Source organism: Polyodon spathula, chromosome 21, assembly GCF_017654505.1.
Source record: "Polyodon spathula isolate WHYD16114869_AA chromosome 21, ASM1765450v1, whole genome shotgun sequence".
In the NCBI taxonomy this organism is placed as follows: domain Eukaryota; kingdom Metazoa; phylum Chordata; class Actinopteri; order Acipenseriformes; family Polyodontidae; genus Polyodon; species Polyodon spathula.
Genome location: NC_054554.1, coordinates 25125143 through 25138466, shown reverse-complemented (window position 1 = coordinate 25138466; position 13324 = coordinate 25125143). Strand labels below are relative to the sequence as shown.

The following is a 13324-nucleotide window of genomic DNA, read 5'->3' as shown; positions in this document are numbered from 1 at the left end:
GAAAAAACAACAACTGAGAAATACATTGATAATTGAAGTAACTGAGAAGTACTGTTTTTATTCATTTATTTAATTTATTTGAGAATGTTCATATAATGTCTGATTTACTATCCCTATTTGTCATCTTGTGAAATATTACTGTCATTTCACTCTTGTCAGCATATTTCTCAGTTTAAAAGTGCCGTTAATAAATCACCAGCAAAATCTGTGGCTGATATTTCTCCAGCATTTCAGTATAAATATCAACCAACTTCAATACGATGCTAATACAGACTTTATAAGAGTTTATTACATTACGGCAGTCTCCCCAAGAACATAACGTACAATTCAATATCTTTAAAAAAAAAAAATGTTTAACCTAGATAGGTATAGATGGGTGTGGAAGGGTATGGGAAAGCACAAGGCAGACACACAGTTCAAAAATGAAACACTAGCACAGGCACTCAGATCTATTGTTCACAGCTCTACTGGCAGGAGCTTCTTTGACAGTTTTGTGCCCCATTCTTCATAAACCACATGTGCGGGTGTGTAACCCAAAAAAATAGGCAAAAGGTGAAAGGAAAAAGGAAAATAAAACCCTTTAAGGAAAAATTACAAAATAAAGTGAACAGGTTTTTTAAACCGCGGCTCGTTGCCCCCTCTGGCAGTGGAAGCCCTGAGAAACAGACACTGCTCATTATCCTCTCTTATATACTGTGGGAGGACTCAGTCCTGCTAAACGAGCTATTCTAAATAGTCAAAAAGAAATAACCGGTGCGTAGCTTGCTTGCACCACCAGGTTTGTCTCACACTGGAGTCGCCACTTTGTCTCCCAGTGGCAAGCTGGCTTGAGCAGTGATGTCAGACCTGGAACAAACACACAACGCTGCGAGTGAAATGAAGAGACATCCACCACGGATTGGGGAAATGATAAATGCACTGCCTGAGCGTTTATTAAATGAACAAATAAAACACTTGAACAGACAAAACAAACAGGTTGACAAAAACGGACTAACCCTAAACAAGCAGGGGCGAACACTCCACAAACAAGTTATCCTTCATTCGGTGGAGCCATGCTAAGTGGGCATGATCTGTGATGAGGATGAAGTGTCAACCCAGGAGGTAGTACCAGTGACTGAACTTCACATTTTACAGCCAGACACTCCTTCTCAGTGGCACTATAGTTCTTTTTGCAGGAAGTTCTTCCTGCTGATATATAGGACTGGGTGCTCACTCCCCTGCACCTCCTGGGAAATGTCTGAGAGGCATCCGTCTGCAGGATAAACCTCTGACTAAAGTCTGGATTGCACAGCACTGGCTTGCTACACAGTCTCCTCTTCAAGGCGAGAAAGGCCCTCTGTAAAAGGAACGGTGAGAGAAGCAAAGCTCGGGATGAACTTACAGTAATATCCCGCCAGTCCCAAGAAAGAGCGCACCTGTGTTTTTGTGGTAGGAGTCTGCCAGTCAGCCAAGGCTTTCACCTTTGCAGCAAGCAGTCTGATCTGGTCCCCTCCTACCCAAAACCCCAAATACTCCGACTCACTTTTTCCAATTGCACAATTCTTTGGGTTAGCGGTGAGACCACCCTCCCACAAGGATTGCAACATTGTCGCTACCTTATACAGAAGACTCTGTATTGATTGAATGCAAGGAAAAATGACTTGGCCTTACTGATAGTGTTCTCTGCTGGTTTAAGTCATATCTGTCTGACAGACAACACTTTGTAACTCTTAAAAACTTCAAATCAGATGTCTCTCCAGTTACTCACTGTGTCCCACAGGGCTCTGTTCTGAGCCCCTTACTTTTTTGTATTTACATGTTACCACTTAGTCAGATTATTAGACTCTTCGGCCTCAGGTATCATTTTTATGCTGATGATAAACAATTATACGTGAGCACAAAACCTGATACAAGCACTGCTACCTCTGTACCAGTCAGCTGTCTTCATGATTAAAAATCTGGATGCAACAGAGTTTTCATAAACTAAACTGTGACAAAACAGAAATTATTTTAATTGGTTCCCAATGTCTTGTTAATAGAGTTGGTCGTTGGATATTGACAATGTAAATCTATCTGCTTCCACTGTAGTACATAACCTGGGCGTTATTTTTAATTCTTGTTGGACCTGAGAAGCCCTTATTAAAAATGTCACTATGGTGTCCTTTTTCCATCTCTGCAATATTGCACGGATAAGGCCCCTTTTATCGTTTTATGATGCTGAAAAGCTGATTCACGCTTTTGTTACTTCTAGGCTTGATTATTGTAATGCACTTTAATCTGGTGTCTGTACGAGAGTTATAAACAAGTTGCAATAAGTGCAGAATTCTGCCATCTGTGTTTTAACCCATACAGCACCTTGGGAACATATTACCCCTGTGCTTTTTAAACTACATTGGCTCCCAATACGATTCAGGGTTGACTTTAAGATCAACTCCTCACGTACAAGTCGCTCCATTGCACTACTGTCGGATTCCTGCGTGACCTGCTTCATGTCTACTCTCCTGTCCGCACTCTCCGGTCTTCCAGCTCCAGTTATCTTTGACCACCTATTACCAAGCTACGGTCCATGGGAGATAGAGCCTTCTGTAGAGCATCTCCTTACCTCTGGAATGCACTACCCAGCTCCATCAGAGACTCAGAGACTGTTAAGATTTTTAAAACTTTTTAAAAGCTAGCTTTTAATGATCTGTGTTAATGGTGTTTTTTTTTTATTTTTTATTACTGTATTTTATTTTTCCATGTTGTTTGTTATCTTGTCTTCTATCAACTATGTTAAAACCTTTACAATTAGAAAGGTACTTCATAAATACAATGTATTATTATTATTATTATTATTATTATTATTATTATTATTATTATTATTATTATTAATATAAGCGTTCCATTTTTGTTTTTAGGGGTTTAAATTTGTGACAAAACCATGCTGAGTTGCGGAAGAGGAAGATATCTCCAATTATTTCCTCCTTCTTTGCCGGTAGGCAGGGCAACCACAGCAGCTACCCAATCATTGAACTGCTGGCAGTCCTGCCCCAAAATTATGGGGTGTGGCAACCGAGGAACCAAGCCTAAATGTATGCGCGTCATTACAGTGCCAATTTGTAGTTTTATTCAGACCTTAGGGTAGGTGCGAACATCCCTGTGTATAAATTTAATATTAAACTGCCTCAACACTATTGTGGAGCAGTGGCAGACCAGGTGACCCAGGTGGTGACAAGTCCAATTCCTCGGTTGGCTGCTTTCTCTCCCCGAAGCCTCTGCCAGAGGTTGAAACACTAGAGCCATCATAGGGCTCCAACGATCTGGTGGCCACATGAGACCTTGGCCCAACATGGCGATTGGCTGCTGGGTCCCTCTGGCAGTGGAAGCCCTGAGAAACAGACACTGCTCAGTATCCTCTCTTATATACTGTGGGAGGACTCAGTCCTGCTAAACTAATTATTCTAAATAGTCAAAATTAAGTAACTGTTGCATGGCTTGCTTGCACCATCGGGTTTGTCTCACGCTGGAGTCGCCGCTTTGTCTCCCCGGCTCGCTGTTCCAGAATTTCCAGGTTTCGTTTCCCAATATCAGGATTCCGCTGTGAAGTCACGCTCTACTATACTTCTTGTTCCACTAAACAGCGCCTTTTTATTTAGCCATTCATCCCGTATAATCCCATCCTCCCAGCCAATGATAAAGCGTCAGCTGGTTCATTCACAGCTGACTTCTGTCAAAAGAAATTGCCTGACAGCGTGGGAATACACAGGGTTTCCCAACCCCCCTACAAGCTCACGCATGCACTTGAGGGACGGTCCAGATACCCCCCACAATGGGTTTTCATCTTCACCTGGAAACAGTACATATATTTCTTATAATTCTAACCTCATTTTTCATCATGAGATTGAATCTCCTGGGTAGTAACCCTTCAATAAATGATTCAGTCAGACCTACAAATAAAACTTTATCATAGAAAAACCCCAGCTACAACCACTGAAGGATACAGGATGAAAAGCTTTAAGAAATTCCCTGATACCTGTAGCATTGCACGTATGTTAATATTATTAATGGGGATGGTATGATGGCAATTTAACAGCTTGATTGTTTATTGCTGCAACTAGCTGCATGGTCTCACAGGACCCAGCTCTAAGCAGAGTTCAGTCTAAATGAGATCCTGCTGATGATATCATATGAAATATCCATATGAATATTAATTTAAAAGGACCTGCTCCACTTAATCAGGCCAGCGCTACTACAATAAGATGCATCAACATAAAAGCGATTCGCTTGGTCACAAGGTGATTGCCCTCTAGAGTCATTTAAAACAGGGGATTATTTTTTTTTGTATTGTCTTCACATAGCTATTAGACAGTAATAGCAGAAATTAAGTTTAGCGTTTAGTTCAAGGTTTCCTTAGAATGTGCTTTTTTTTTTTTTTTTGGTGATTTTCATCGTTCAATTTCAAATTTTTACAGTTGTTGCAAAGCTGTCGTATACATGAAAGTAGCAACTCTTTACACAGTGGCACAGAGATGTGTTAACAATGCACACACTTCTAATTCACTTTGATGGACTGATTAGACTTATTTCATACAGTTCAATCTTTTGTTCTCATACTGTCCAATCTACAGTTCAAGCTGCAGTTTGTGAGGTAATGAACACCATACTTGGTTGATATTTCCAATTGTATCTTTTTAACATTGTAATCTCTGCAGCACATTACCAATTCTGGATAAGAGAAACAGAAAGAAATATAAAAAGCTCTGCACTATTTGCCAAAAATTATTCTCTAATTACATTTTAGTTACACATGTCGTTCACAGTGCAGTTATAAAAAGCATTACCAACTTCCTCTATTAGTCAAGTGTAATTAGGTACTGAAGCAACTACTAGTATTTTTTTAGGGCATAAGCTCATTCTTCATGGAAAAAGTATTTCAAGTAATACAACTCAACAATATATTTGTTGCCGATTGCATGCTACACCCCGGCAATAAATGAGGAGTAATAATAATTTCAAGAGTTTGTTTTAAACAATCTGTTTAAAACAGTGTGGAGTGGTTTGGGAAAATGAGTCCAATAGTTCATGAATGAGAAAAACACAAAGATCCTAAAATATGCATCATTTATACATGTACACAATATACTTTGTAGTAAATACGGCTACTGACAGCTGATTCATCTTCAGCATTGTTTAGTTAGGCTGAAGATCCCATTTATTTCTGAGCAGCCCTTGTAGCTTCAGCTTTGAGCGATTCTGGTGTGCAGCAATCCACCGCATCCAATCCTGTTGAAATTCAGCTTTACATTACAGGATTTGTTCAGGTGTATCATGTTTATCATGGTTCTGCCTGTCTCCTTCAACCCTTGGTGTGCTATGGGACCTCATACAAAGAGTCACTGCTAGAGGGATCTGTCTAAGGGCTGCTGTTTACCATTGTAACTGGGTAAAAAAATACCCAGATGCAGTAAATACCCAGAGGGAAGTCACTTATTTTAAGCCCCCACTTCCTGCAGTATCTGGTTTTCCATGGAGGTCACACACCAGTTGACCAGTGACAACCTTGCAGCTTTTGAAATTTGACAAGATCAAGTTCAAGGTGCCTTGGCTGTGATGGATTGCTGTACACATAAAAGTGGAGTCTTCCTTTACAATATTTTGCGGTGTGCTACAAAACATGTGATTGGGATTTGGAGTGTATTGACCAATAAGCTACTAACAACCAAACGAGCAAGATGGGCCGAATCGCCTCCTCTCATTTTTAACCTTTCTTACGTTCTTATAATATGTGAGAAGACGACATCTGGTCGTATTGTAGCTGTATCAAGAAACTTCATTGATTGAAAACCAGAAACGTGTTGAATTGCGTGGCTGTCCAGACCAGAAGGGACCAGAAGGGAGAAGAAACGATCTGGAGTTCAATATTATGTGCTTCAAGGATTGCACATCCTGAGCTGAGGAAATTTCTAACGACTTTGCACTTTGCTACAGTACAATAAAGGAAAATAACACTTTAAATAAGTCATAGCCCTCCCTGCCTATAGAGGGTGGAGGAAGGTGGGGATGAGGAGGTTTTGCTGAGGGCTGGAAGAGACAGCAGCCTGTTTACATTACCGTGGAATGGCTTATTTAGTCCGTGACAGATGTTATTAAAGTTGTACCATCCCCAACGTGAAAACATCAGACATGAGCTGCTATTCATAACATTCATTTACGAAGTTTAACATGGGCTTAACAGTTTACGGACCGTGATTGTGTAAACACCGTAAAAAAAAAAAACATTTTGTTTTGATGACTTACAGGGCCACCGTACTTTGCAGTACAGGCTTTACACAAATATCGTTGGATAGGGGAGGGAGTGATGTTCACGCCTGAATTTTTTTGTCACTGAGTGGGGCCTTTAGTGTCTAAAGGCCGGAGAAAGTTTTGGCAGCGTGGAGAGAAAAGACATCACAGCCTGCTTCAGAGAAACTTGTAGAAAGACAAGGAAAAACGCTGTTAAACCAATGTATTTGATCTATGTTATATATATATATATATATATATATATATATATATATATATATATATATATATATGTATTTTATAACATTTATAAATATCAAGAAACAAGTGGATATAAACAGATACTATTTCATGAACTAAATGTATCAGATACTTAATTTTCCTTATTACTGGTAATAATGGAATGCATAATTAATATTTTACTTATAAATGTGTATTTTGAGAAAATAATCAAGAGTAGCATCCATTATTGTTTATAAAGACCCTGAGAATAAACGTGTACTATGTCATGCTAATCACTCAGGTGAAACAATGTCTTGTAATTTGCCCAAACATCAATATTTTTCAACAAACTTTCAAGAAGTACTGCAATGTCCCTAGGGTCATAGAATATGGTTTCTGAAGTACTTTAAAAAAAAAAAAAAAAAAAAAAAAAGCACACCATTTCCAAGATGCTACTATAAAAATTTGATTTTTTGTTAATTTTTATTGCAAGAGTCAAATACAGCCAAAAAACACCTTGTCCTGAAGGGCTAAATGCTAGTGAATATTAAAATGTATTATTTTAAGATTCTTTTTAATGTGTTACTTCTTAGTGATCAAAGTGTTGTGATTTCTGCACTTGCAAATCAAAGCGAACTTCCAATTTATACCTAATGCAAATTCAGACCCTGGTTAGCGCTTTTGACATTAGTAAATTAATGGTAATCTTTGGCTTTGTCTAACAGCAAACTTTATATGTTTCCTTCATTTTTTTAAATCAGTTTTTGCGTGAGGTATTACATTAATGACTGATTCATTTTACATTATTAGGGTTTGCCATGCTTTTAAAATATGCTTTACCACACGTCTCTGGGCTTTACAATGCTTACATGTGCTTTACCATTAGGGCTGTGCAGAGAACCCATTACATCTACTCAAAAAACAATTATTTTACGAATACTCGCACTCCGATTTTACTTGGATGACATCATTGGAAGTGGGTGGGGCTAAAACTGGTAGTACTGTTAAAACATCTCTGGCCCTGAAAGTGACCAGGCAGTGGTTTAATGTTTTGTTAACAATAATTTAGTTGGTTTTCAAAGTCCTAATGTGTCATTTTAATTATTATTTTTTTAAATAAAAAATATATGGGTAACTAAAACAAAGAAAGGAGGTCTTGGTGAATTTATAGATGTCACAGAAGTAAAGCTGTTATTTAAACAAAAAAAAGGCTGTTCTAGGAAGACAAAGCAAGACAAGACAAAAATCCTAAAAAACACAAAACACCTTTCAATAGATTATACACTTGTCGTTTCTTTGTTTCAAACACACTCACAAACAGAAGGACCGGCCTTGAAAAAGACTAAAATCAACAGGTTACTCAATATCAACTCAAAAGAACTTCTTAAAAAAATAAATAATAATAATTCCCTCCTGCTTTCCTTGGATTGTCTCTTTATCTCCATACATGTGATTGACAGCCATTACTGCCCTATTGGAGCCAGGAGCTGATTCAATGCATTTAATGTGTATATATTGTTTCTCGATGAATAACGAGTAATAGCAAAATCACTCTTGTATTTCTTGCACAAAATGGCCATACTTGTTACGGATACTCAATTGTACTTGTACACAGGCACACCCCTATTTATCACGCTTTTACAATGCATTATTACACTTTACTAGGCTTTTATAAGGGTAAACTTTTTTATTCTCTGAAAGTTAAAAAGCTTCACCTGACACACACATTCCCTATTACTGCACATGGAGCAACCTACTGTATAAGCCTGCCTCAGACTGATATTGAGGCTGACTGTGCCTCAGCGGGAGATCGATTTCGGGGCCTCCTTCCAATCCAAATACAACAGTGCTGCCTGCCAATCCCTATGGCTGGCAACTTTCTCTCTGCCAGGACATAACTGAGCTCAGCCAGCTTTTAAACTGGGTGACAAATGACTGACACAGACACACACACAAACACACAACAGAAGAAGATGGTTGAAATGGGGTGGAATAATTTTGTTTGAAGCTACAGTTTCTGTTTCAACCTCTTTACCTTTGGAATAGATTCACAATACCTGCTTCATGTGTTGTCTGATGAACCCTCATTTTGACCCATTGAGACTCAGTTTACTCAGTTCTTTAAACAACTTCAATTTTTCAAAAGGATCAAAACACTTATTAATATTACCACTCTAGGGGCTCCCAAGTGGCGCATCCAGTAAAGGCACTGTGCATGGAGTGCAGGATGCATCCTATAGCCTGGAGGTCGCCGGTTAGAGTCCAGGCTATTCCACTGCCGACAGTGGATGGGAGTTCCCAGGGGACGGTGCACAATTAGCTGAGTGCCGCCCAGGGAGGGAGGGTGATTGGGGGTGGGGGGGGGGGCTTAGGTCAGCCAGTGTGTCTTCGTCTCACTGTGCACCAGCGACACCTGTAGTCTGGCCGGGCGCCAGCGGGCTTGCTTGTAAGCTGCCCAGAGCTGCGTTGTCCTCCGACACTGTAGCTCTGGGTTGGCTGCATGGCAGGCCTACAGAGTGAAAAGAAGCAGTCGGCTGAAAGCACACACTTCAGACGAGAGCGCGTGTTCGTCTTCGCCGCTCCTGAGTCAGCGCAGGGGTAGTAGCGGTGAGCTGAGCCTAAGATACAATTGGATGTTCCAAATTGGGAGAAAAATGGGGTCAAATCAATTGGCGACTACTAAATTTTAAAAAATAAATAAACACATAATAAATAAATAAATAAATAAATAAATATTACCAATATATAACTAGGGCTTCTGTTTTTCATTCTTAATTAATTGTATTTTCCATTGTTTATTTTGAGCTATTTTCATATGTAAGTTGTTTTTTTCGGGCCTTTTGTTTTTGAAATTAGTGTTTTTGGTTATTTTCCATAATGCTTGAGCATTTTTTTTTGTTTTTTTCTGTCAAAATAGTAACTCAGCAGTACTTGTACACTTAAGTTGTACCTTCTTTCCTTTGCTGTCTTCCACAATGAAATCCCTCTGGTCACAGGTACATTCTTCTAAGGTTTTGAGTGGAGGAATTTTTTTACATTTTGCCACAATTCTGTTTTAAATCCTCTGTATCTTAACTGTAATACAGCTTTAAATCCCGCTAACAAGCCTCCATTCCTGACTGTAATCTCGTTTTAAATCTTGTAAGTCTCCAATAGAAATGTAGGAATGTGCTGTCACTCAGTAGTTGGGGCGGGTTTAAAGTATTCAGAACGAATCAATGATAGATGCAAGTCAGGAAGACGGGACATTGCCCAGCAGCACTGGGAAATGTATTTATCATTACTTTTGTAGTAGGTTTTATTTTTTAATAGGAAAAGGGTAAAGTCAACATGAATTGATTAACCATTCCACAGTTTTTCCGATGTTTTCCGCTGTTAATTGGCTATCCACCAATTAATTTTTTTTTTGTATAGGGAGTGTTTCATTGGGTTTTACTGGTTAAAACTGAAAATCAGAAGCCCTATTTATGACCAGACAATTAAGTAATATAATAAAAGGTCTCTCAAGCACTATCAAGATGTTTGTTTCTCACTTTGTTTTAGGAACATGTCAGTTGAAAGCACTGTCCCTATACAGTATTAGCAAACATCATTTAGAGATGGTCCCTTATTATAAACCATTGAAAACCACTGTAATAGCAATCGTCTACACACAACTGGTTAGACAGTACGAGGAGTCTGGTTTGTTTCTTGACAGACAATGACTAGAGGGTCAGAAATTGACTAACAGTAGTCAAGAGGAGGAGGAGAAGAAGAAGGAGGAGGAAGAGGAATCTGTTTACAGCAACTACACTTATAATTTTGCTGGGAGTGTAGATCTTGCACTGAGAATGTCAATGAAAAAGCATTCTAAATGTTTAAACCACAACAGGGTATATAAATAAGCAGATTAAGTACATTAATATCTGTTTTTTTATTTTATTTAGATTTACAGTAATGACGTATACTATGTTTAGAAGTGTTTTTGCGGCTACCTCTAGTCAAATTGAGAGTATACTTTCTTTATTATAAGTATCCCCTGAACATGCAAAAACATAATAATAATAATAATAATAATAATAATAATAATAATAATAATAATAATAATAATAATAATAATAATAACAATAAGCCTTGTGGTAACATATTTTTGAAAACGTGTTATATGCTTGGTTATGTGGCATATCATGTTGGAGTAAGATTCAATTCAGAAATATGTTTTGCATTCATAATAATATATTCTGCTTCAGATTTCATTGTCATGCCTGGATCGATTTAAGTAACAAAACTGATTATTTAGCATTTTTCTTGAAATATGTAATAGAGTACAACGGTATTGCCAACTCTCGCGAATTCATCGCGAGACAAGCCATTTCCAAGTTAATTTAAGACCTGTTAAGTTAAAGCAGTACTTGGGATTTTTTTTTTTTTTTGGACATGTGTGAGTCTGTGTATCATAGGAGGCTTTGTGGTCCAGTGGTTAAAGAAATGGGCTTCTAACCAGGAGATACCAGGTTTAAATCCCAGCTCAGCCATTGACTCGTTGTGTGAACCCGAGCAAGTGACTTAATCTCCTTGTGCTCCGTCTTTCAGGTGAGATGTTCTTGTAAGTGACTCTGCAGCTGATGCATAGTTTACACACCCTAGTCTCGTATCTTGTAAAGCACTATATAAAAATAGTGATCAATATTATTATTAATAAACAGCCTGGGGCCAATATGGCCACCTTTGCACAACCACACAGTGTAAAAAGTTAATTGGTATTTTGTTTCATTGTTAAATTAAAAAGTTTGGAATGGTTGATTTGGTTAATTTAAAAGCATGGAAAGTGGCCAGGGAGTGATTGATTGACTGATTGATTGAATGATTGATTGTGACATGCTATAAAAAGGCAGATGAAATGCTTGTTTGGTGAGTTTGTAGGAGAATGTGTGTGCGGCGTGGAACAAGAAAGAGAAAGACAGAGAGAGTGAGAAAGAGAAAGAGAAACAGAGAGAGTGAGAAAGACAGAGAACAGCAGCTTGAGCTCTCTGATTCAGCACCGGGTTATTATCGACTGGGTGTTTTGTCTACACCTTAGGTTTTCCTGCAGTGCTGAACTGCAGTTTCGGTGTCTGGGTCAACTAATTCACGGGCGCAGACCAACCTTGACCTTGGGATGCTACACCACAATTGCCTTTATTAAAAGCTTAGTAAACATGGCTTAAACTCTTTTATACTGTGTGTGTGTATGTATGTATGTATGTATGTATGTATATATATATATATATATATATATATATATATATATATATATATATATATATATATATATATATATAATATAAATAATAAATAGTACTGTACCTTAATTAAAATACAAAAAGTACCTAGAGCATAACGTGATTGATTAAACATGTAATTGCAACACACAGAAATGGTTTGTATGTTTATATAATTGCCTTGAATCAGTAAACAAAAATTATGTGTAACAAAGGCTGTGCATTTCAAAAGGCTCCACGGTATTAAAACTCGGATAATCACAAGCTTGTTGAGATTGGCATAAATTAAGCACTAATATAAATTAAAAGCATTAAATCAGCCTTTACCTATTACAATCAAAATCATAGTATAGCTGGTGCTCTACCACAGTGGCCTCATTACCGTTATTTTATATAAATAACATGCACTGTTGCTTTTAAATTGGGCTTTAAATGTCTGGGCATGTTACAGTCAGCTACTATTTCCTATACTCAGTATATGTAACTCTTCTGCACAGAAAGGTAATATTGTATATACATTGTATATAGACTGCAACATATATGCATATGCAGGTTATATGTGAGTGAGTGCTGTTTGTATAAAATTACAGGAGTGTAACTGTTTTAGTATAGCGGCATCTTTTTATATTTGCTCTTTGAGTCACAGTACTGTTTCAATATATATTACAGCTCAAATAGTTAAAAAGGCATATCTATAAAATTAATAAGATAATTGGGCTCGTTTTGGTTCACCTCAGGCCTGTCCAAATCAAAAACTGAACCCTGAAAGAGATGTGATCATTGAGATGTTTAATAGTCATTTGGGACATTAGATGAGCATGAGTTTATACGCACAACCTCTTCCTAGGCTGGAATGCCTGGATGCAGTTTGTATTGGAAATTCTATGCAGGAGACATAATTGAGAAGCAGAGTGGTGCTATTAAAGATCAAAGCTGATTGACTGGACCTGACCGTAGAACTCGTGTTTTCCTGTGAATTGTGTTCTCTTAACAAGCAAGGGGTCTGGAAAGAGTTACTAGGAGAGGATGCAACAGTTTACCACGGTTAGGCTTTCCAAAGAATATCAGTGGTGGCTTTTAGAGATGCATTCAACAGTCAGTTTCCTAATTGAATATCAGACATGTGATAATCAGCAACAATCGATGTAGATACTTCACAAAATACAACTGCAAACATGCATGTGCATAGAATTATATATAGTAATATATGAATTGAGAAAAAATTATTACTAAGAAAAAGATATAACATTTCTTCATGATACTCTGCCATTTTATATCACAAAACACATGGAAGATTTTGTCTAGCAATGCTGAAAGAAAGCACATGCTTGATACAAGAGGCTCCAAATAGGGCATCAGAGCAAGTAATCCATCAGTGAATGTTTAATTGAGGCTCGAAAAATAAAATCTCGATCAATAATTGATTAATTGTTGTATCTCGAGTGGCTCTTCACCCTAATGACAATGTCATGGCAAGTGTTACTAATACATAATCCAACTCCAATTGTTTGGGTGACCCCCATACCGAACGCCAGCTCAACGTGGGTGAGCCCAACAGATTGGTTCCCATGATTACAGCTCTCTGCACAGAGCAGAGCACAACAGATGTCTATGGTTTTGAT

The 13324-nt window shown here is 37.9% G+C and overlaps 1 protein-coding gene across 2 annotated transcripts in view; it reads right to left on the bottom strand.

Annotated features, from left to right (window-relative positions):
* LOC121296159 (RNA binding protein fox-1 homolog 3) overlaps positions 1 to 13324 on the bottom strand; it is a 199773-nt gene that overhangs the window by 133377 nt on the left and 53072 nt on the right. The window lies entirely within an intron of this gene.